At 42.8% G+C, this 23,523-nt stretch overlaps 1 protein-coding gene across 3 annotated transcripts in view; it reads right to left on the bottom strand.

Moving 5' to 3' along the window:
* The window catches only part of LOC103174504 (extracellular sulfatase Sulf-1), a 129,078-nt gene that overhangs the window by 76,937 nt on the left and 28,618 nt on the right, over positions 1 to 23,523 (bottom strand). For all 3 annotated transcript variants that reach the window (XM_007886908.2, XM_007886915.2, XM_007886922.2), the window contains exon 2: positions 15,576 to 15,674. The gene's annotated coding sequence lies outside the window, so the exon portion shown is untranslated. The remainder of the gene's footprint in view (positions 1 to 15,575; positions 15,675 to 23,523) is intronic.

The raw sequence follows: 23,523 nt of genomic DNA on the forward strand, positions 1-23,523 counted from the left end.
GATGAACATGAGGATGTCAATATGTGTGGAATGAGGTGTAAACCCAGAGGTAATTCTTCTGCCAGGCAGTGTGCTGCCCCTTCCATCTTATGCCTTTTCAAATGTAACCACAAGGTGCAAAGAGTGAAAAAACACAGCAAGGATGACAAGAGTTTATTTTATGCTAAAATAGTTTACTTTCAAAGCAACGACAGTGCAGCCCTGTTATAACAAGCATCACTATAGCGCAAATTCACTTAAAACACCTGTGGTGGCCTAATGGAATGTAACTCAGTGGTTAGAGCACTCACCTTCCAAGCGAGAGACCTGGGTTCAATTCCCAGCTTACTGTGTTTACTTACTGCTTGGTAAACAGATGCATGTGGAGTAAGGAAACTTGGGAGCCCACACTGTGTGGAGGTGGGGGGGGAAGCTGAACAGCATGGATGAGGTGGGGCGGGGAGAAGTGAAGTGGCAATGGATAATTTTTTGTTCTGAATGAACACTGATGAATTATGATATATTTTCATGACATTTTTTATAAACATATTAAGCTTGTTACAGTCTATAATCTTCCGTAAATTTCCCACCGAAAACAGATGAAGCCGGAGTTCATTGTCTCGCAATTTCCGCTCTTTAATATTGTGTTTGTGTTATATTGTTACTTTCTAAAGCAAGGTCTAACTCATTCAGGAAATAAACAACCAGTCAACACTTCAGGCAGCACACAAGGCATGTGTGATGCACAACTCTTTGCCCTAATCAACCAGGGAGTTGGTGAGTGGCATCACAGGGACCTGAGGAGGCATGGAATGAGCATTACAAGGGGACAAGCCTGTTTGCACAGGTTGGGCAGTCCATAACCAGAGGACACAAATATAAGATAGCTACTAGGTTCCAACTTACTGCTAGGTAAACAGGCGTGTGGAGTAAGGAAACTTGCCTAAGGAAAGCAGTGGGTGGAAATTTGTGTGGTGTATAAAAACTGTTATGGTCTGGCTGGGTCAAGTGGCCTGTTTTTATGCTGTACATTCTCTGCATTCTCCTTGTAAGACCAACATCATCACATAATATCTATCTTTCGGATGAGATGTTCAACAGAGAGCTTGTCTGCCTGTTCAGGTGGATGTTAAAAGATCCCCTTTTGTTATCAAAAAGAGAACAGATTTTTTTTCCGGGTGTCCTGGCTAACACACCCTCAGATAAAATTTACTTCTTGGCTGTTTGTAAGGCTTTGTGATGTGCAAATTAGCTGCTGGGTTCGCCTACAAAATATACGGTCACTACAGTCAAATCCTGTGAAGGACTTTGGCAGCTCCCCCAACACGACAGGTATTATATCAAATGCAAGGATTACTCCCATCGTTGAAAATATGTACAATAATTTTGATTGGAAAGAGAGCCTCAAAGTGCTTGTGAAAAGTGTAGTGACTGTGTACTTTGTAGATAAATCCCATATTTGTGGCACTAATTTGCTAGAGCTCTAGACAAATTCTGATCTGACATCCTCACAGCAGAGTTCTCACGAGCCAGTGTAATGTACGTTGGGTCACTACATCAAGGCACTGCACCTGTCTTAGAGGTAGGTTTTCCAATACTTGCTACATTCATTGAGCAATTTTTCCTGTTCAAGTGCTTTTTCAAGCGCTATGCGTTACCCCCTCTGCCTCTTCCCTTCCCTTCCCACCTTCAAATCCCACCTAAAAACCTTTCATTTTTATTGTGCTTAAGGTCACCTCCACCCTCCCTCTCGGTGTCAGACTCAGCCACTGTCAAGCGCTCTGGTTTGCTACCACGCATGAAAGGCAATATACAAATGCAAGTTATTGTTGCTTTTTTCAACCCAATTGCAGAGGGGAGGTCATTTGTATGAGATATGATGGGCCAGTTTGTTACACATTTTAAAATGGATTTTATTTAAACCTAAACATCAGATTTAGAAGTGCGAAGTTTAAGTTGTTTAATGCAACCTTAGTGTTAATTAACACAAGGAACATTTTATGATATACTGCAAATTTCACCGCAGGGAGTGGTTCTGGCAGATTCTAGGAGTCAGTTATCTAGACCTATCCTCTCAGTCACTGGTATGGGGGTGTGGTGCCTTGCATTGGGGGAACCCGAAAAATGGGGAGGGGGAGGACAAACTGTGTTAGTTATAATAATAGATTTGGTACCTCAATGCGGGGGGGGAATAATTGTGCCATTTAAGATTGAAAATTGTGTTTCTATTTGCTAATGGTACTAATAATAATCCTTGCATTTGATATAGTGCCTCATCACATCATTGGGACATCTCAGAGGGCCTCACAGGATTTCTTGTAAAGTGGAGTAACTGTGTATTTTGTGGGCCAAATGCAGCAGACAGTTTTGTTCCACAAAACAGCCTTGGAGTGATGAGATTAGACTAATACTAAATAAACACAGCGGCATTTAAACTGAACAAGAGCAGGAAACGCTGTGCCTCTGTCTGTAATTAACTTCATTCCTCCTGAGGGTATTGTAAAGTAAATAACAGCAATTATATTTTTCTAATAGTGGGAACCGTGCACCCTGAACCCAGCTGGCTCCACTGAGCTCTGTGCTGTCTCCAGGTCAAGCACAAGACAGATGTTATAGATTCACACAAACAACAGAACAATATTAAAACTCACACATTACCAGTCGGTACAAATTGCTATCCTACAATTGAGATGTGAGAAGTTAAAAGATTCCATGCTACTATTTGAAAACAGGAGGGAGGACGGAAGAAGTCTTGAGGGAGTCCTGCCACATACACCACAGAGGCAAGTATCCTCGATATGGCTTCCTTCTAAGGTAGTGTCAGAGTGGACATCCCTTCAACCCAAGACCCATCCTTGATGTACTCTGTTACCTGAAAGAAGCCACACCAGCAGCTCACATACGTCCTTTATGGCCTCCCACCATTCTGTCTTTTGAGGCACGTTATCACTCTGCAGGTCTGACAGTAACAGCACTTTAAATATTTGCAGTGACACAACTGACAATTTATATTAAAGGTACTCTCCCCCCCCACCCCACCGCCAATCTGCCATGCCTTTCTCCACTCATATCAGGTGTCATTTGATGGTGCTCTGCTGAAAGGAGTCTGTTGTAGTGAATGTCTCATTCTAACCAGTCGCAATATTGTTGCCCCATCTCTGTTTTTCTCCCTGAACACTGCAATGATGTTCATGTTCCCTACTGTGGAGTCCTGTAGAGTAGTGGTTAGAGCAGTCACCTTGCAAGTGAGAGGACCTGGGATTGATTCCCAGGCAGAACAAAATTTTAAGCAAGTTTCTTACTCCACTTACCTCTGTTTACCTGGCAGTAAGTAGGACCCCAATTGTTAGTCGATTGGTGGATCGTTTTCTGGGGTAAGAAACCCTTAAAAATTAAAAAAAATTTGGTCACTCAGTCTACAACTGTTTATTTGTGGGACACTGCTGTGTGCAATTGGCTGCCGTGTTTCACCCACAAAAAAATATGCAGTGAATTCACTTTACAGTGTATCCTGTGAATTGCTTTGAGATGTCTCGAAGTTGTGATAAGGCGTAATAATTATTATTATTATTCAATCATCTCCTGTTGTCTCCCGTGACATACAGTTGACTTTAAAGCCGTTATATTAAAGGAAAGCAATATTTTTACGTTATTTATTTAAAAGCTGCTAGGCATTAAGACTGTTAAGTTGAGTTATTAATCATAATAATAATCCTTGGATTTGATATAGCGCTTTTCACATTTTCTAGACGTTATTAAGATAGCTAAATTGACACATTTGTCTGGCTCCTGTTTGGCCGCACATGTCAGCCTCACCTCAGGAGATTTCCCCCCGCCATCTTCCCTCCAGGAGAAGACTTTCCTCAACTGGTGTCCCTCAGCCCTGCAACAAATAGTGCAGAACTCTTTGTACGGGTTGGATTTTTTTTCACCCGAGGAGAGTAGACCCCCTAGTGTTAATGTTTGTTTTTATTGTTTTATTGCTTTAATGCTGTACCGCATTTCTAACATGCATTTAACACACTGCTAAATGCTTATTGCCAGAAACATCAAGCCAGCCAATTATCAGGGCTGGATCCAATTAACTGAAGCTAGGTACCATTCTGTTATTGCTAAGCCTTTCTGCCACCTGCACTATAAATCAGACAACAAACCAGGCTTTGATCTTCAGTCAATGTTGGTGCCTTTTTGGAGTATGAGAAAACATATTAGGAAGAAATTTCTATACATTATGAGTGTTATACCTTAGTGCAGGGTGATCCATCATGAAAGGATATGAATGGGCTTTAGAAATCTTTCTGATTGTTCTAACAATCCTATTATATATCACAATCTAACGGTGCTCTCATCGGACACATGGGTACACTCTTAATTTACAACAATCAGCTCTAAGTCACCGTGTGCCCAGATTATATTAATGAAAGTAGGACCCAACAGATAAAGCAGTTACAAGGCAACCCTCTTATCAAGCTTCTCACTGGAGCACGGGTTCATGTATACACATGGATCCTTTCAACCCATCCTTTATGGACATCCTGCCTCTGGTGCTTTTACCTCATCTCTTGGCTGGCACTTCAATACAATGCTAGGGGAACGCTGTAATGTGGGAGGTGCTATCCTTTGGTGGCGATGTCCCATCTGCCTGTTCAAGTGGACCTTAAAGATCTCAGGACATTGTATGAAAAGAGAATTTCAAAAAGAGTTGGTGTCCTGGCTAACAATCCTCCCATTAAATTGGTTATTCACCTGCTTTCTGTCTGTGGGACTTTGTTGTTTGCAAATTGGCTGCAGTGACTGCCAATAAACAAATATACAAATTATCCTTCCACCCAATACACAGTCTGCACACTTCACAGTAATTACCATAAGGCCCTTTGAGATATTTAGATGTTATGAGCGATATAAGATACGTAGGATTATTTCAGAGGATTTCTATATTTGTGTTCTGTGATATAATAGGAGTCCTGTAGCTTAGAGGTTAGAGCACATGCCTCGCAAGCGAGAGGACTTACGTTCAATTCCCGGGCAGGGCAAAACGTTGGGCAAGATTCCTTACTCCACACGCCTCTGTTTACCTAGCAGGAAGTAGGAACCTGGTTGTTAGTTGATTGGCGTATCGCTTTTCCGGGGATATTAATCCCTTAAAAAAAGATACTATTAATAATAATTTGGTCTCTCAATCCACAACTGTTTGTGGGGCACTGCTGTGTGCAATTGGCTGTCGTGTTTCGCCACAAAATATACAGTCAATTCACTTTACAGTATATTCTATGAAGTGCTTTGAAAAATCTAGAAAAAGTGATAAGGCGTTATATCAAAATGCAAGGATTATTATTATTAATACAACAACAACAACTTGGATTTATATAGCGCCCTCCACCCCGAGCCAGGGGGAGGGGGAGGAAGATGGCCAAAGGTACAGTCAAAAAGAAAGATCTTCAGCTGAGACCTGAAAGTGGGAAGGGAGGGGGCGAGGCAAATGGAATGAGGAAGGGAGTTCCAGAGCCTCGGGGTGTAGTGACTGAAGGCATGGCTGTCGATGGTGGAGCGGAGGACTTGGTGGACAAGGAAGAGGACAGTCCCGGTGGAGCGAAGGCAATGGGCACTGTTGTGAGGAGAGAGGTCAGAGAGATAGGGGGGTGCAGAGGAGTGGAGGGATTTGAAGACAAGGGTGAGGATCTTGAAGTCTATCCTCTCTGGGACAGGCAGCCAGTGCAGTCTGGTAAGGACTGGGGTAATCGGGGAGTGGAGTTTGATGCGGTACTATTTGTTACTATTAATAATAGTAATATGAATATGAGTGCATGTTTACACTGGACTACAGAATGTTTCTGCACAAAATTCTTTCTTATCTCCTCAGCTTTTTAACATTACTTGTGGTCTAAAACTTCAGCTGGTGTTCTCAAGCTCTTAACCATGATTTGGCTATCACATTCAGATGACTGATTTAACAAAGACACATGCTGGGACTTCTGTGAGACACCAGTACAGTAAAACTATTGGCTCCCTCTGGACTTTTTCAAAGCTCTCAGGGCTGACAGCACAAAAAGGAAACGCAGACTAGTTAAGAGTTTCATTAGCACTCTGCTTTACGTCTTGTTTATGGTGGCAAATCAACGTGCTATCCACCTCCTTGCTTTGGGATGTGGCCAAGTACTTGCCTCTTGGTTGCCTCATGAGGCTCTTAAGCTGCACTCTGGCTCTTACACATATACAATAATTCTGTAAGACCAGGCAGGTGCAAAACATATCTTATCATACTTAAAACGCAGTGTGTACCTAAGCATACCACCTGTAGCGATGCAGTCTTTTCTTCCAGTTTTTACAGCACAGTACGTAAGATTCAGGACCAGGCCAGTGTTCCCAAGCCCCTTTTCTCAAGTGGTTTAGCATTATTCAGGCCCTGCTCTTTTTTAAGGCTCACTTGGGGAAATGGCTCCCATTTTGACTACTCCTCGTCCCTCACCGACCACTTCGATTGCTACTTCTCCCATGGGATCTGAATTTCCCTTCACTGTTTCTTTAAAACGTACCATCATTTTGCTTGAAATGTCTCCAAAAAGTGTGTGAAACCATTTGTGACTCACACACCCATAATAGGAATAATAAATGTTTCTCAGTACGAACAGGTCAGCTTGGCATTTCTTACACACATGTGCAACTATCGGCATCATAGGTGTCACCCTAACTCAGTTGCCAGCAGCCTCGCTGAGTCAGAAGGATTTTAGTTCAAGCTGCACAAAGGGACTCTGAACTCACATAGTCTAGGTAGACACTCCCTTGCAGTGCTGGGGTGTGTGCTGCATCATCGGAGGTATTATTCTTCGGATGAGAAGTTAAACTGAGCTCCTCGGCTGCCTGTTCAGGTGGATGTTGAAGATCCCATGGCACTATTCGACAAAAGAAGGTATTTTCTCCCAGTGTCCTGGATGACAGTCCCCCAAATAAAATTGATCACTCACTCCATGGTGGTTTGTCGAGAATTACTGTGCGTAAAATGGCTACCTCGTTTGACTACAAAAATACAGTCACTACATTTAAGAGTAAATCCTGTGAAGCGCTTTGAGACATCATCATCTTCATGCGAAAGGCGCTATATAAAATGCAAGGACTATTATTATTATTATTTCAACCCAATAACAAAGGTTGTGGACGTGGATAAATTGTTTTGTGAGAGCAGTCACATTTTCCCCCAACGCAGCAAGAATTGGTGCCAGAATAGTTTCACGGGTGTCTGGAAGTAAACTGACCTACCCCATAAGTAGGCACAATGATTATTTTCCCCAGTGGTTTAATATCTCCATGATCCGTCTTTTCACACTACTCCTTTGGAGGAAGCTCCTGCCATCTGTCAGCCTGATATCAACACTGACTTGTACTCCCTTTGAAACAACAGATGACTTACCACCAGTGCCAAAATGTTGGCAGCTGACTTTTGCTGCCCTCAACTCGACTCATGGTCTAAGATCCCTTCAGCCTGCCTTGTGGAGATGCTGTTAACCTTCTCTTTAAATTGAATTAGATATTGAATTAGATATTTGCAGTCAAAGGCAGACATAAGTAAATAATGGGAGTTATAAACCAGATTGTCTTCAATATTAAAGCTCCTTTACTATTCAGTGAAATGCAACCCATCGTCCAGGTTTGTTTATTTTCTATTTATTTCATGGTAATTTTCCCTGATTTATTGCTCCTTTATTTTTTATTTCATCATCTTGCTTTATCATTATTTGCCCGAGTACCCACTTGAAATCTGAAGTGTAGTACTGTGCATTTTATCCCATGGCTCACTTAAGAAGCACCAAATACTCTCAAAATTAAATTGTAAACTCACTTCACAATCAGTGACCCTATCGATGGCAAAACTTCTGATACTGGGGTTTATTGTACATTAAGCGTAACCTTTTTTTTCGCGGGGAGAGAGGGAGTCAAATTTACAGTACTTTTATGCTAGCAATAAGAGCAATGGTGTCAATGATTTTCTTGCACTAAATGTTGTGCAACACCGATCCTGTGTGGGACTTGAATTATGGAAAGGAGCACATAGAAAGTAACAGCTCTGATAGCAATCAGTGTGTGAGTTCAGAGACTGACAATCAGTGTGTGAGTTCAGAGAAGCCTAACAAGCAATAATTATATAGTTCAACAACCTCTTGAGCCCCAGGAACAGGAAGAGTCTGTCACCCGGGCTCTCTGTAAACCAAGCATCTTGGAGATCATCTTGTTAAATAATAATAATCTTAGTGTTTGATAGAGCGTCTTATCACATCTTCGAGATGATTCAAAGCGCTCTACAAGATGGACTGTAAAGTGGTGTGACTGCGTCTATTTTGTGGGCAACCACGCAGCCAGCATACACACAGTAATGTCCCACAAACAACCATGGAGTGAACTACCAATTTTACTTTGGGAATTGTTGGTCAGGACACTGGGAGAGCCTTCCTTTCCTTTTCTTTAACATCCACCTGAACAGTCAGACAGGACCTTGTTTTAATGTCTCATCCGAAGATAATAATCCTTGCATTTGATATAGCGCTTTTCATGTCTTCTAGACGTCTCAAAGAGCTTCACAGAATATACTGTAAAGTGAATTGACTGTATATTTGTGGGCGAAACGCGGCAGCCAATTGCGCACAGCAGTGTCCCACAAACAGTCATTGATTGAAGTGACCAATTTATTATTATTTTAATGGATATAATGGATACGTGAAGTTAAGGAGATTCCATACATCCTTGTGCCTTGTCGCCTTACCTTAGCGTAATGTGGCATCCAGCAGATGGATCATCATTATATGGAGCTGCTCACAAAGACCATCACCTGATGCCAGTTTCTCAAGAACAAGATTAGGTGTGAAACAATGTTTTACCGAACAGTGGGGTGGGTAGGAGGCAGACAATGGGAAGTACAGTATTCACATGGAGCTTTGTGGGGCCTGCATGTTCTAAGACAGCCCTCTGCAGGGCCTTATCCATATAAAGAATTACTTATCAATCCAACAGAAGACATGATCCGACTTAATATTCCTGGGTCTATTATCGCTCGTGATAATCATTACATCGCCCGCTGCTACTCTCACCTCACTGTCTGAACAAAAATAAATTGCCAGAAAAAAAAACACGGAGAGAGAACGCAAAGCACTCACTGGGTGTCATTAAAACATCATGTGCTGTAATCGCCAGAATCAAGCGTGCATGCAGTAAATACAAAGAAAATGGAATCATAGGACAAATGAGGAAGAGTAAATTAAAGCTGCCTATGCATTTTCCCCCCACTGAGAACGAGTTTGACCTTAACACTACTTTGAAGTTCATTTGAGCGAAAACGAAGCAAATGTTTTCAATCCCTTATTTGTTCAGTGACTTTTAATATCTAATACGGATACAATGCATTCCATGCTCTTATATTCCTGCAACCAGCATTTTGGTGTGTATGTGTGTGTGGGGGGGTTGTAACACAGGTTTTCTATTGTCTATGAAGTAAAATAAAAATTCCGCACAAAGTTTCTGCGTTCACACTGTGAATAGTTCAGCTCTTTCTGGTGTAGAACTTGCAAGGGGAAAGATCAGAAACTCTCTCAGTCAAATCACTCTTTATTTGTCATCCACATTAAAAGAAAGGGTTTGCCAACACCTTTCTCCTGCTTGTTTAAAAACAAAGCAGAGATGCAGTGCTCCTGATAATCAGCTGATAAATGCGCCTTTTGGCGTGGCCGTAATATTAATAATCCTTCCATGTGCATCTGCCTGGCACAGTGGTAGCATGGGGGTTCAAGCCCCAGGTCGGGACTTGGAATCACATCGTCTAGGCTGACACTCCAATTTAGAGCTGGAGGGTGTTGTATTGGAGCTGAAAGCTTGTCCATTAACAGTGAGGTGGATCAGGCAGGTGACATGAAGCTAGCCGGTGTTCTTCGAGTGGAGGGAGTGGCAGTAAGATTGCAGAAGGCCATGGAGGTAGGATGGGGCGAGGCTGAGGAGTGATTTGAAACAAGATAATTATTAGATAATTGTTTGGGGAAGACAAGTTTGCAGGGCTATGAGGAGAGAGCAGGGGAGTGGGATTGATTTGGATAGCTCTTTTCAAAGAGCCAGCACAGACACAATGGGCCGAATGGCTTCTTTCTGTGGTGTATAATATGATGAAATATCAAGTACATGGAATAGATTTTTTTAAAACTTTTTGTAAACGTTCTTGTTTCTACATTTGGTCAGTCGGTTTGCCTTTTCAGCTTTTTTCTTAACAAGAACAATTTCATTCCCAGTGTTACATATTCAACTGATGACTGGGGAGCACCAAATGATATAGAATCACAGTCTGAAACTGCACTATTAAATGTACTCTAGCAAAACCTCCACAAACTTCAAGGTTTATTTTACACATTGCTAAAAATAGAAATGCAACAATAGAAAAAATAGTTATTCTTAGTAATTGATCTAAAATAGACCTCTTCACCCTGACTGAGAACCATTAAATGGGAAGCTGTGTGCTTTTGAAGCTTTAAAGAATAATCCTGCACTTGATGAAGAGCCTTATCACATCACTGAGACATTTTGAAGGGCGCCAGATTTAGGATATACAATAAAATGCAGTGACTGTGTGTTTTGTATTTTGGGGGATTGTTGGCCAGGATACCAGTACCCAGTCAATCTAGAACTTGGATTATGGTTTGACGCCAGCAGCCTCCTTTGACCACAATGTGGAAGTCAAGAGAGATCTGAATACCAGAGACACATCCAGGTATCTGCAGGATTCGCCATTTATACATCCTTTTGCGAATATTGCAAATTCAACCCCCTTGTCTACTGTTGTTTGGTTCAGGATGACGGCAGGTTGATTCCCCCCCATCCCCTTACAATGGCAGCACTGCCAATCAGACATTGCCCACTGCATGGGCTTTGCCCACATGACTAGACCACCCTGCAGCTAGGACATGAGGATGTAATTTACAGCTTCAGAAACAACCTAAAGGCGTGAAATCATGCATGTGTACAGTTAGTGTCTTGTGATTCCACCTCAACAGATAAACCGTGGCAGATCCCACAGCACCCTCTGGGGTTGTAGAACTGTAGTGATTTGATTTAACTATGCATCACATTGACATATAAGTGCAACATCAGGAGCTTTTCTTCATGGTTTGAGGATTTGGAAATGTCAAGCTCAGGCACTTAAGCTTGATGGCTTTGGGCTGCCTTAAATTTATCGTCTCAAAGAATGTTTACAGTACAAGGGGCTATTTGGCCCATTCATTGTGTCCGTGTTGGTGCCAGCTCCCTGACTGGAACTATTTACTTTAATCCCATTTGCCTGCTCTTTCCCCGTCTTTTTAAATACGATTTTCCTCTAGTCGTGACTCGATTCCCTTATAACTGTTGTTATCTATTAGGTTTCAAAAGCCCACTGGACCATTCCATATTCCATAACAAGTATCTGTCTTTTCTTCTTGTGATAATCTTCAATACCATGTATTGGGGTTCAGTGATCTTCAGTACCATGTATTGCTGATCAGTGGAAATAGACCATCTCTATTTACCTCCATCAAAAGCATTCAGAACACTGAAAAAATCTATTAGGATCTGCCCCTCCTCCCCCTTAATCTCCTCTGAGTCACCGAAAAATTGGTATTCCAGTGTCAGCTTGGCTCAGTTGATAGCACTCTCACCTCTGAGTCAGAGAGTTGTAGCTTCAAACCCCACGATAGTACTTTGAACTCACACAGACAATTCAGTACAATGTTGGGTGAGCGGTGTGTTGTTGGAGGTGCCATCCTTTTAATGGGATGTTAAACAGAAGTCCTGTCTGCCTGTCCCCATTCTTGGGAACTCCATCCTGGAGCTCCTCTGCCTCACCTCCTCTCTTACCTCCTTCAAAGCCTGTCTCAAGACCTCCCACTTCAACTGCGCCCTCAGTCATCTCAAGGTGATAAGGTGCTGTATCAAATGCAAGACTTGTTTATTATTATTATTGTAAAAGTGTCCCAACTTTTCAACCTCTCAAAAGAACTAACAGTTCCTGCCTAGCATTACTAGTAAACCATCGTTATACCCTTTTCATGACTGTTCATACGCTTTGATAATGGGAACCCTTAAACTTAAATGAGGCTCAACAAATACTTCCCAAAAATGATTAAGCAGCAATTTTACATTCCAGTTAAGAATTTTCAAACTTTGGCCTAAGATCAATATTCAAGCTACCACAATTAAAGAATCAAAACATGACAATAATAAGAATCCTTGCATTTGATATAGCGCCTTATCACGTCATTGAGATATCTCAAGGCACTTCACAGACTTTACTGTAAAGGGAATTGAGTGTATTTTGTGGGCAAGCCTTGGCACCTAATTGACAATGTCCAGGACCGTATATGCTGTATTGTATGTCGCTGTGAACAGGAAGATTATGAAAAGTAGATCATAAGAGACTGACAAGATACTGTAAACCCCATTGAAGGCAGCAATTCACCTGAAGCTGGGCCGAGAGGCTTGATAATCCTGTTAAATTGCTCAGCTTCTCAATCAACTGCAGCTTACACTTTACTACAGAACTTCCTGTCAACTCAGCAAAGAAATTAAACTATCTGCACAGCTCTATTTAATTGTGCTTCAGCCCCTCTAAGCCCCAACAACTGAGAAGCCCTGCTAGAAACAAAGAACACATTCTTCTGATTCATTATCAGAGTTTACAGTCCTCTGTGCAGAGTTCACAAAGTGGTCAATGCCTTCATCTCGCTCTATGTAAAACGTGTGGTGAGAAGCGGTCACTGGAGCCCTGTTTTGTCTTGCAGGTAAACTCCAGAGCCAGTTCAAATAGAAGTCGTGAGGGTTTCTCTGTTTTATGAGGAAGACCTATGCAGGTCAGCAGTGGAATCACTGGCATGACTGGCTGACAGCTCAACACCACTAAAAAAATACATGAGTCAACAACTGTTCACTTCACTGATCCTGTCATCGGTGTCCCCAGAGGCAAGATGTAAACACCTTGGAATCAAGGGTCTCATTTGTAAAATATTCTTTAATAATGAGAGTCTCACAAATGGGGACTTCTTCCAGTAACCTTCCAGTAAGTCACTCCATTCTGCCAGAGTTCCTGTGAGTCAGTGGATATTCTTACAGGAATAAGGAATCCTGTTAAGAGAACATGCAAATTAGTTCCCATTGTGGGAATTAATAATAATCCTTACATTTTACGTTGGGAGCATGTCTCAAAGCACTTTGCAGGCAAACCCAGCAGCTAATTTGCACACAGCAAGCCAATTTGCACACAGCAACACATGAAGTTATCGACCAAATTTTATCTGGAAGATTGTTGTCCAGAACACTGGGAGAAACTCTCTTTTTTTGAGTCACGTCATCAGATCACCATCAGCGGGCGTGCTTTCAGACATTCTGCCCCCCCCCCCACCATTCTCTGGAACTCCATCCTGGAGTCTCTCCGATTCACCCTCTTCCTCACTTCATTCAAGGTCTGTCTCAAGACCTACCTCGTTGACCGCACTTTCAGTCATCTTTCCCCTTGCATTTCCCCCAGATCTGTTGCCAAGCCAATATCGTTAAGTGTCTTGAGATGTCCTCCCTCTACAAAAGGCGTTGTATAAATGTAAATTTGTATTGTATCTTTAACATCCACCGAAAAGGCAGACGAGATAGGATCTCAGTTTTAAATTCTCATCCAAAGGACAGCATTTTCAACCAAGTCAGCCTGCAATCCACTTCAATATTTCCAGGCCCCGTTGGTGCTCCTCTGAAGGAAATGTTAGCACCACCTCCTGTGCAAAACTATTTGCACTTTCTGTCCTTAGCTTTCACAAACATCTTTAAATCAATTTTATAAGGAAAAAAAGGGCAACATTCTGGCATAAAGAACTTCATAATTAGAGCGTTGCTGCCTGTGCGCATTCGATTCCTCCCAATTACCCCACGTGACAACAATGCTATCCATGTATGTGAAGCTCGTAAAATTATGAAGAGTTCTGTTGTATATTATTATATCCTGAAGAAGAACGAAACAATGCCAGCCTGGTGAGCTCTTTTCTTTATGACTGTACTGAATGCCAAGATTAGCAAAGAACATCCAAAATCCAAACTGCGTATAAACCTCCAGAGAGCAGAGCACAAGCTGCCTCCTGACCCTTCAGACCATCACACTTACATAATAATAATAATCCTTGCATTTGAAATAGCGCTTTTTTTACCCCACAGATCAGCAGAGCAACTCACTCCAGAACATTCCAGCCAATTAGCTCAGCAGTTGCTCAGCGAGCCAGAACCTTTGTGGAACAGCAGCCGAGAATTACCATGAGGGAGCTTCTGATAACATAGGCATCTCAACCTATTTGATCTCATCCTCCCAGGATACCAATCCTATACCAAACTCCACTCAGTTTTAGCCCGCAATACCTTTCACTTCTCCAATCTAAGAACTGCTGAAAATTATGAACAACAACAACTTGAATTTCTTTAGCGCCCTCCACGCAGGACGGCATCTCAGGGCACTTCACAGTAACGGATCCCGGGGCCGAGCCAGGGGGAGGGGGAGGAAGGTGACCAAAGGCCCGGTCGAAAAGAAAGGGCTCCAGCAGAGACCTGAAAATAGGAAGAGAGGGGGCGAGGCAAAGGGAGTGAGGAAGCAAGTTCTAGAGCCTCGGGGCATAGTGGCTGAAGGCAAGGCCACCGAGGGTGGAGTGGAGGACTCGGCGGACAAGGAGGAAGCCAGACCCGGTGGAATGAAGGCAATGGGCACCGTTGTGAGGAGAGAGGTCAGAGAGGTAGGGGGGTGCAGAGGATTGGAGGGAATTGAAGACAAGGGTGAGAATCTTGAAGTCTATCCTCTCTGGGACAGGTAGCCAGTGCAGTCTGGCAAGGACTGGGGTAATCGGGGAGCAGAGTTTGGTGCGGCTAAGAATGCGGGTGGTAGAGTTTGTATGACCTGGATTGTGTGGATGGTAGTGGAGGGGAGGCCGGCGAGGAGAGCATTTGAACAGTCCAGCCGAGAGGTGATAACGGTATGGACCAGGGTTTCAGTGGCTTTTGGATTGAGGTATTGGCGGAGATGGGTGATGCGTCGGAGGTGGAAGAAAGCGGTGCTGGTGAGGGACCGGATGTGGCGAAGGAAGGATAACTGGGGGTCGAACCTGATGCCTAGGTTGCGTACGGGTCGGAGAGTTTTAGGGGAAGGTCGGGTAGGTGGAGGAGGTAAGAACCATGTGATTTTAGACGTTGACGAGAGCCAAAGAGTATGGCTTCCGGCTTGTCAACGTTCAGCTGAAGGAAATTTGCGCTCATCCAGCTCCTGAGGTCTGACAGGCAGGCTGACAGAACATCAGGGGACTGGGGATCACAAAGTGAGGTGGAAAAATAGAGTTGGGTGTCGTCCGCATACATGTGGAAATGTACCCAGTGTCTGCAGATGACATTCCCAAGAGGGAGCATATAGCATATGTGAAATTCAGTCGTAATTTGGAAACTATTATGCTGCATTTCTTAAGGGATCCTGCTTCCAAATTAAGATCAAATGTACACCTGTAAGTTGTTCCGAATTGCTCTGTGACCTTTTTGCACTGGTGCTGTTGTGCTGTGTTGCAGACTCCAATACTTGGTACCTGTATTCTTGTAGAACTGTGCTGTCTGTTAATGCTTTCATGCGTCAGTCAGCGAGTGATCAGCGTTGAAATGCCTGGGCTGCCATTAAACGTGGTGATCTGTAATGACAGAAACAATTAGGAAACCCACAAGAAGCTTATCTTCACAGTCAGAATGCTTTTATTGGCATATGTTACAGCTAGATCTAGTTTGCAGAACGAAACAAAACTCCTGTTGGGAGAAATGCAGCGTTTGTTAGTTTATCATTTGTTATCATTATTGTTGTTAAGACTATTCTCCTTGCGGGGGGAGGTTAGTTGGATCTCCTTGGAGCTAAGCAGCCCTCTTAGCCACGGGAAATGGAGGAACATGGATTCTTTCCACTCAGTTCCTGTTAACCTTGCAAGCCTTGCCCTAATGGACACAATAATCTCTGTTAGACAAGCAGCAGGAATCTTACCAGACAATGCTCTCAATGGCAAGCTATGCAGCTTTAGCTAGTTAAACTCCAATCGTACTCCAAGACACACTCTGGGGTCCTCAACCCTCAGCTCTTACCAACCTGCACCTAATATTCAAGTAATTAGGATACATCCCTCCAAGGACAGGGTGCACATTCCATTCCAAACACAGGGAAATTCCATGCATACATGGCATACATATGTGGAACTTTCAGTCTAGCTTGGATACCATTGAACACGGTGAGGATGTCCGCGTATGTCAGATGACCAAAAAAAAAAGTCATCGTTAAGGTTTTCTGGACTATTATAAAGGAAAAAAAACGGATTAATATATTATTATATGAGGTGCTGCCAAATTGCCAAACAATTTCCTGGTTATACAATCCTGGGAATTGTATGATAGTGCAACTCTCCTGCGATGACAGAACCTTAGAAATGCACAACACAGTAGGAGACGTTCAGCCAATTTTTGTGTTGGTACTTGCTCCTCCAACAAGCTGTCCATCCTAACCCCAATTCCCTGCTTTTTCCCTATGCCCTCGACTACACTTTCTTGGAATTGAGGGGTCTCCAAGGTTTTGTGAGTCAGAGTGATAAGACTGAGAATTCCCTGCAGAGAACTCAGGTTATATCGCAAGTCATTTCTGTCCTCAGTGGTTACGCAATTTGACTGCAACAGACTCTAAACTCCCATTAAATACAGTCACACAACTTTATAGTGGATCTTATGAAGCACTTTGAAACGTCACAATGACGAGATAAGGCACTATATCAAACGCAAGTATTATTATTAGCAGCGATTTGAGGTGAATTGTGTCATTGTAGTGAAGTGCTTGGCAAATGTTCAAAGTGAAAAGATTGCCAAAGCCTCTTTAACAAAGCGAGCGTCTTTCAATTTGGACTCTATTAACATCTACAGAAATCACTCGAGCGGTTTACGATATCACCTAACCTCCTTGGTTAGATTACAACCCCAACCGTCAGTGTAAATTGGTGCATCCCCACTTGCAGATGGCATACAAAAGAACATCACTCACTGCTCATCGTCACGGGGAAATAGTTTGCTTATTGCTCCCAGAAATCGCTCATCGTTTTCACAAATAGCATGCGCTTTGTCTACTGTTTCAAGAAAACATATTTCCTGAACATTTCTGAATGGCCTCCTCTGGTACACTTGCAAAGCTTCGCCAAAGTTTTCATAAACTTTTTGTAACAGCTAACAATGCCAGAAACAGATGTCACCAAGCCTTGCAGCTCCAGTAATGAGGCAGGAAATGAGCAGCAATATAAGCACAGCTACTTGTAAGTGGAAAAGCACCCATCTGCAGGTAATAAGATTCAGGCTATTTAAACAGCTCCACTGCCACACGTGCGAGCTCCGAAATCGCGGGAGTCAGCTGGTACTTTCCGCTGCTGGTGCTTTGAGTAGAATCTAACGATGTGCAACAATTCATATTGCTCAGCTGCAGCGCGCTGTCTTTGAACCCCGGTTAAACAGCCTGCCGAGGTTGCCATGGCAGCTCACGCCATTGCAAGGCATAAATGCTGATACCATTTGCCATTGTCTTAGTTTTACTGAGGATTTTCTCTCTACCTCCTTCCCTCTCCCCCGCCACAATCTTGGGAAAGCACTGACTTGAGTACAGGGGCATGGATAAAGTGCATCTGGTGACAGAAGAAACAAAATATATATAACTTTGCACTTTTTTGGGTGAACAAGGCAGCCAATTTCCGCTGTCATGCTTAACTACAGTCTCTACACTTTACAGTAAATCATGTGAAGCCTATTGAGATGTCCTCCCAATGTGAAAGGCGCCACATCAAATGCAAGGATTATTAGTATTTATTCTAAAACTGAAGTGGGAAAGGTAAATTACTAGATTCCAACATCAGTTAATTAACCAATTCAGCAGGCTCTGATCTAAGGCTGTAGCACTGGCCACCGTACAAACTATTCTCCTTTGGATGATACGGCTATTGAATGGGAGTTTATGCTCAGGCAATAATTGCATATTCATTACACAGTAAGTTCTTAGGATGTAGAATGAGTCACCCCAAGTGGTTACTAAAATCATGTCAATTATGACATTGAAAAGGAATTCGGCAAACACGTCAAGAATTAAAGATATAAACCAGGTTGGTATAAAACAGTGAAATGTGATAATAGAGTTGATAGTCCCAAAGGGAAGCTCACACAGTATAGGTATAATGAGCTGAAAAGCCTCATTTGCAGAAATTTCTGAAAAATACTTAGATGGTAATGTGTCAGTCTGGCTCATTTGATAGATTTCTTGACTCCGAGTGGGAAGGTTGTAGGTTCAAGCTTCAACTTGCGGGTTGCAGGTTGGCCATCCCTGTTCTAGCCTGACACTCCAGTACAATGTCGAGGAAGTGCTGCGCTATCAGTATTATATAAAGATCACTCTGTCCTCCAACTGTTTTACTTATACCTCTGTTCTCAACAGGTCTGACTTTGCAAGCAGCAGCATTGGTAAGGTGTCAGCCTGACTTATTTGGTAGATTTCTTGCCTCAGAGTCAGAAGGTTGTAGGTTCAAGCTTCAACTTGCAGGTCACAGGTTGGCCATCCCTGTTAGCAGTGTCCCTCAATCCACGACTGTTTGTGGTACACTGCTATGCGCAAATGGCTGCCGAGTTTCGCCCACAAGTATACAGTCAATTCACTTTACAGTATATTCTGTGAAGCCCTTTGAGACGTCTCAAAGACGTGAAAAGCGCAATATAAAACGCGAGGATTATTATGATTATATTATTATTATTGCCTTCCTCAGATCTCCTTGCCTCACAGGTCAAACATCCAGCCCAACCCTTCTTCCCAAGTTCCTCATTGCAATATTCAAATAGAATACATCTCACATTCACCTCTTACACTCTTTATGATAAAGTTTACCTACAAATATAATAATAATCCTTACATTTGATATAGTGCCTTATGATGTCGTCGAAACATCTCAAAGTGCTTCATGGGATATACAGTATACTGTAAAGTGGATTGACTGTATTTTGTGGATTAAATGTGGCAGCCAGTTTGGATATAGGAAGGTACCACAAACAGCCATCGAGTGAGTGACCAATTTTATTTGGAGTATGATTGACCAGAACACCGGGAGAAACCCTTCTCTTTGTGAGCACTGCCATGAGATCTTTAACGTCCTCTGGAAGAGGCAGACAAGATTCTGGTTCAATGCTTAATTTGAAGGATGGCAGCTCTGACATTGCATCACACTCACTGCACTGAAAGGTCTGCCTAGATAGACTGAGCTCAATGTCCCACCATGGTATTTGAACCCACAGCTTTCTGACTCAAAAGCGAGAGTCCCAGCAACTGAGCCAGATTGACATTGAAGACACATCAAGTGGTGCAATTTTCACCCTTCTGATCCTATGATTGATGCTAACCTTCATCACCTCCAGGCTCGACTATGCAAACGCCCTGCTTGTCGGCCTTCCCAACTCCTCCCTCCACAGGCTGCAGATAGTTCAGAACTCTGCAGCCCGTGTCCTCTCCCGCACCAAACTCCGTGACCCCATCTCCCCCACTCTCGCCCGACTCCACTATCCTTCAGAGGATCCAGTTCAAGATCCCGGTCTTACTTTTACAAAATAAGCCAAGATCATCTTCGGAGTTTCATTCTGAGATTCCTTTTCAAAAATGCTACTAAATGTGATTCACATTCTTTCATTCCCCCAATCCAGTCTATTTCTGAGGCCTGATGTGATTACACATGTGACTTGACATTACTGTAATAAATGAGTGACCCAGATGGTGGGACTTTAGCCTTTGTTTCGGGAGGTACTGTTAAACTGACATTCTAGCTAAAATGCATCATTCTGATTCAACCAGGCCAACTGGAAACTGCAGCCTAAACACCTGCTCTTTCACCTTTTGAACCCCGCTCTCAATGTGCTGTGCAATAATATTTCTCCGAGACAAGGCAGGGCCTTTGGTAATTGCCTACAGTTGTCAGAAACGCAGGCAAAAGTAAACCGATAGTCTCTGGTTCATGGGTTTGTGGTTACTGTGTTAACAGCAAGCCCCACAGTCAGTCTTCTTCGAATCAAGACCTTTTTTTGAATATCCTGTTGAATATACATTGTGTAGATAAACTTGGCTCATCTAAACTCCAGGGCATAGCAAGGTCATAGCTCGAGCAATGACTGGCCTTACTCTTTGCTCATTTATAACCAGTTAGGACCAATGTGGCTGTAATATTACAGAAAAAATTGCAGAGTGCTGCCGATAACAAGCAAGTGAAGTTAAAAGCAGCTTTAACATTGAACACACTCACCTCATCAAATGGAGCATCCAAGTCACCCCAAAACACATGCAATATTTTAAAATTCCCTGAAACTCCACAGAACTGAGAAAGCTTGAAAAATAATCCCAGATAACATATCCTTCTCTTCTTGCTTTCGCTGCTTATCAGATGTCTTGTTTTTAATCCCCTTTCACCTCTTCTCTGCAGTGCCGAACTCATTACAGTGGAGGCTTCATTCCTATTTCCTCAAGGTTGTTCCAGTCAAGGTTTTTCTCCCCCGCATATTGAAGCCTAGGGTCGATTCATTTTGATTTGCATCAAAGAGATTAAATTCTTCTAGAAAAATAAATCTGCTTTCAAAAAGTGAGGGGGCCTTAAGTAGGAGACAAGACCCCCACTAATCAAAAGTGAATAATGGCTTCCGTGGTAGAGGTACACAGACATTTTGAAAGAAACTTAAGGATCAGCCAGCACTCTTTCGCTCGCTCTGCTCTCTGATCACACCTTGGAATCTATTTGTCCGAGACAATAGAGCCTTAAAACCTGTGCGACAAAGGGAGTGAAAAAAACTAAACAAATCAAAAATGCTAGGTATGGGGCGAATTCCCAGCCAAACCTACCACACGCATGCTGTAAAACAGTTAATCCTCCCCATCTCAGCAAGTCGAAGGCTAGGCTGTCCTTGCTAGTTGATTAACTTTTTCTAGCCCAAGGGGGTTCTGTTAGCCTCAACAGTGCGAGCTTGATCAGTCCCCTGAGCTGGTACTTTTCTCTTGTGGAACATGTCCATGGAAATCTCATCAACTTGTACGTTTAGAAAAAGCATGCGGAAGGGATTTATACCTGCACCAAATGAAACCCCACCGGGGGTTAACTGTTAACATCGCTCAGATCATTTTCACAATGAACTTTTATCCACACTCTTATTTCTGTGGCTGAAGGCAGGATGTTTATATGCGGGAAAAAATTGTGGCATTTCATAACAGATTTGACTGGATTAGATCTCTTATGAACCGTCACATTGTTTCACTCCTGTATTTCTTAAGAAGCCCTGTTGAGACAGGATGAATTGTGGTCAGCAGCACTGATAAAGCTTTTCCCTGATGTTCATTGGAGACGGGCTGGTCACAAGAACTGCAAGTGACTAATTATGGCATAGTTACTCATGCAATGGACACCATGACTCCCAAACAACCAACTAAGCAGTTTAAGTTTGTTAAAATCTCTTCCTCTAGCCCTCCACCTTGCACCTTCCTTCCCCATCTTCAGGTCATGCTGAAGACCTTCCTATTCAACCATGCCTGTGGTCACCCCCACCCCTCCCTCTGGCTCGGCATCGTGCTCCACCACTAACTATCAAGCCCTCTGGGTCACTATCCTACGTGAGGGGCGCTACATAAATGAAAGTTGTTGTTGTTATTAAAGACCAGAGGTGCTCCCTCGCTCAGATCTGCCAGTCTCAGTTTGGTGAGTTCTTAGGTTGATCTTTGGCAGTAACACGACATTCCATCTGGAGGGGAGGACAGAAGCAGAGAGGAAAAAAAAACTGGCAGAACCTGCCGTGACCTGGCAGACTGGGCCTCACTGTTAGCTGACCAGAGAGCAACTTAACTTTAAGCAGAATTCATAGGAGGGATAGAGCTCCCAGCTCCCGATCACAAAAAGATTGTGCTTCAAACATCTTCTTGGGTTTTGCTCATCAAATGAAACGCAGCCTAAAAAAAAGTAACTTTGTAAACTTGTGAGGTTACTGAATGATCAATACATCTAACAATATTAATAATAATAAATAATAATCCTTGCCTTTGATATAGCGCTTTTCATGTCTTCTAACCGTCTAAAGCGCTTCACAGAATATTCTGTAAAGTGAATTGACTGTATATTTGTGGGTGAAACACAGCAGCCAAGTTGCGCACAGCAGTGTCCCACAAACAGTCATGGATTCAGTGACCAAATTATTATTGTGTTTTTTTTCTTGAGGGATTATTATCAGGGCGTATGAAGTAACGAAACTTGCCCAAACGTTTCACCCTGCCAGAAATCGAACCCAGGTCTTTCGCTTGCGAAGTGAGTGCTCTAACTACTGAGCTACAGGACTCCTTGAAATACAGTAATACTACAGTATTAGTATTATTTCTATCCAAAAGCACACCCACAACTTAATTCTATTACTGTGGTGTTTTGGCAGTTCTACATAAAAAGGACTGATCGCGACTGCCAGTGGGTGGGGCTGTCCTAGTGCAGAATGGATCCAAAGCCGTGTTTTCCTGTGTTCAAAGATCCAGATTCACACACAATACAATCTGGAAATCTTACTCAGATCACGCAATAAAAACTGAGGGTGGGACGTTTTATAGAGTGAGGATCAGCACCATCCCTTGTATTAAAAAACAAGGGAAATATAAAAAGGCCTGCTGGCAGTCACGCTCAGTTCTAAAACAGCTGTTGGCCTGGTTCACTTGGTAAAACGCTCACCTCTGAGTCAGAAGGTTGCGAGTTCTCAGCCCTGTGTTGGGACATTAAGCTTATGGTCTTTTCTGACATTGTAATGCAATACTCAGGAGCTCTGCAACATCAGAGGTGCCATCCTTTAAGATGACATGTTAAAACTGCGACCTCATCATACGGATGTTAAAGATTGCATGAAAGCATTTGAAACAAAAAGGGAGTCGTCCCCAATGTCTTGGCCAATGATCCTCCAGATTAACTGGCCTTTCACCTGAAGGCTGCTTGTAGGATTTTGCTGTGTGCAATATGGCTACCAACGTTTACCTACAAAAACAGTCATTACACGTGAGTGCGAAGTGTGTGCGATATAATAAATATTCTTGTATTTGATATATTCACATCGGGAGGATGTCTCTCAGCGCTTCATAGGATTTTTACTGTAAAATGTAGTGACTGTGTGTTTTGTAGGCGGCAGCCAATTTTCAGACAATGTCGGCTAATTGGCAAGAATCATAAAAGCTAGAGAATCCTCCAGGTAGTGGATATGACAGACTGAAACTGGCACGTTGTCCTGACACTGGTACCCTGCAGGGCCCAGGTGCGTCTTTTGGCCATAAATCTTCAGAAAGTTCGCACTGAGATCAAAAATCTGAGAGGAGTTCCGGAGGTCAAAATGATGATACACCGGGTTATCGGCAAAATTCACTCTTTACAAATCCTTTTGTGAATTAAAAAACAAGGGAAATATAAAAAGGCCTGCTGGCAGTCACGCTGAGATCAA

Source organism: Callorhinchus milii, unplaced genomic scaffold (assembly GCF_018977255.1).
Source record: "Callorhinchus milii isolate IMCB2004 unplaced genomic scaffold, IMCB_Cmil_1.0 Scaffold2, whole genome shotgun sequence".
NCBI lineage: Eukaryota > Metazoa > Chordata > Chondrichthyes > Chimaeriformes > Callorhinchidae > Callorhinchus > Callorhinchus milii.